Source organism: Apaloderma vittatum, unplaced genomic scaffold, assembly GCF_000703405.1.
Source record: "Apaloderma vittatum isolate BGI_N311 unplaced genomic scaffold, ASM70340v1 scaffold28131, whole genome shotgun sequence".
Taxonomy (NCBI): Eukaryota; Metazoa; Chordata; class Aves; order Trogoniformes; family Trogonidae; genus Apaloderma; species Apaloderma vittatum.
Genome location: NW_009697811.1, coordinates 605 through 2706, shown reverse-complemented (window position 1 = coordinate 2706; position 2102 = coordinate 605).

Below are 2102 nucleotides of genomic sequence, written 5' to 3'. Positions count from 1 at the left end.
AGGGAATACCTGCCGAGCTCCCCGCTCTGCCCTCGCCGCTGTCCCACTGCCCCACGGGCACGGTCATCGTCCCGCCTCAGGCAGATTCTTCAGATCAAGCTGGTAAAGCAAAAGCAAAGAATGGTAGCTTGAAGGAGCAGCAAGCTTTTCAGATGCCTTCCCTCCTGTATATTCAAAACTGCAGTGAGAGAGAGTTTAGCCTCCTCCAGGCGCCACTGACCTCATATAACTGCTTCGTGCTCTGGCAGGAACGTCGCGTTCGAGCCATTGTTTGTTCCTGTTCCAGTCGTCAGGGCACCAAGTCTGCTTCCTCGAACCGCTTGAGTCCGTGCATCCCGCAGGCCTGCGCGGCGCCGTCCAGCACGAGCTCAGAAATCGCGGCGTGTTGCTCGCAGCTCGAGCAGACGAGGGTTTGATCCTTCGAGGCTGCCACTGGGCTCTTGAAGCCAACCCCTCTCTCCATCCCTGGCCAGGAGCATCCAGCCTCCTCTCTTAGCCTACGGCAACTTTGATTTGGTGAAGATCCAAATCCACGACAGCAGCTGAAATTCCGTGACACATCGAAATCGTGGCGGCGCCCGGGAAAGCTGGCGCCGAGCGGTGGAGTTTTGCCGCCCCCCGAGTTGGGGGTTGCGGAGGGGACAGCTTCAGCGTGACACTTTTGTCCTTCGGGTTCGCTTTTGTTCCGTTGTGGCAATAGGTTCGAGCTGGTTCGTCATTCCTGGCGTCGCCAGAACCTCAGGTTGGTTTCGTTGTGCTCTGTGCATTGTGGAATTCTCTGCTTTGCCAACAAATAATTGTGGGGAAAAAAAACAAAAAAGCCCAACTGAGCTGTGGGTTGATCTGTGTTAAAGACTGAAGGTCAGAGCCATCTGGTTGGTAAAAATTCCCCATTAACCTTTTGTCCTCTTCCAGTCTCAGGACTGCTCATCTTTTGGCGTGTTGTTTTTTGTGGGTTTTTTTCTCCTCTCTTTTGGAAACTGATCCTTCAGGACAGTCATTGTGTTAAGTATATTTTATGAAGAAACCAGAGTTTCTAGTGGTGTCTCCCCTGAGTATTTTCAGCAAATTTCATTAGGCACCTTCAAAAAAAAGCTTCCGTAATTCTCGGGTTTGCTACAAGAACTGGTCCCTCGCAGGGAACCAAAATGCTGCTTTAAAAACAAACAAACAAAACACACAAACAAAAAAACCCAAACCCACTCATCCTGGTAATAAATTCAAAGCATCTAGTCCTTTGTTCGTAACCTCTCAGTCACCCTAATTCCAGAGCAGCAGGAGCTGCTGTTGAGATGTTCCCCTGTAGCGTACCGATGAGTCGAGCGACGGAGAACGGCGCGTCCTGCCGCGGGGTCTGGCGAACCCTCTGCCCCTACTCGGAATTCGAGTATCGAGGACAACGCCGCAGACCCTGAGCTGGCCCTTGCGGGAGGAAGGGGCTGGCAGGCAGACGAGCAACCTGCACCGCGGGCGTCACCTTCTCCCGACTCGAATTTTCCCCGTGAGGCATCACAGAGTTGATATTTTGGGTCTTGCTTTGGCCGCACAAGACCACGGTGAAACACGAGGGTAAGACCAGCATTTGCTCAGGCGAGGTGAGTGCACCTTTTCTTTCCTGTTCTCTCTTGCTTTGGCAATGTCACTGGTCACAGGCTACATGCTACCAAAAAAAAAAAATTTTAAAAAAAAAAAGTCCACCAGAAATGCTTGCTCAGTGTCGCAGGATTTGTGTCGGAAAACAAACAAAGGAGAAGTGAGTGGCAGATGTTTCGGGTCAACCCGGAGTCTCTTAGATATTGCAGAGAGTGAGTGTGTTGTCAGCACGTGGCAAGCTACATAAGAGAAGATGCTACATTCCTTGGAAAAAACCCAAAATTTTACAAAAAAAATAATAATAGTGCTGAGTTGGATTTTGCTCTGAGGTTTTTGTTTTGTTGTGGTTTTTTTTTTTTTCTTTGAAACGCTACCTGTTCCTCAGAGGCAAGGAAATGAGATCGAAGGAAAAGAAACCTCGTCAAGTCAACGTGCTGCTCGCGGCGGCGCTGAATGAATCCAACCGAGATGCTCTCGCCGGGTGTCCAGGAGAGAAAGACGTCGCCTCC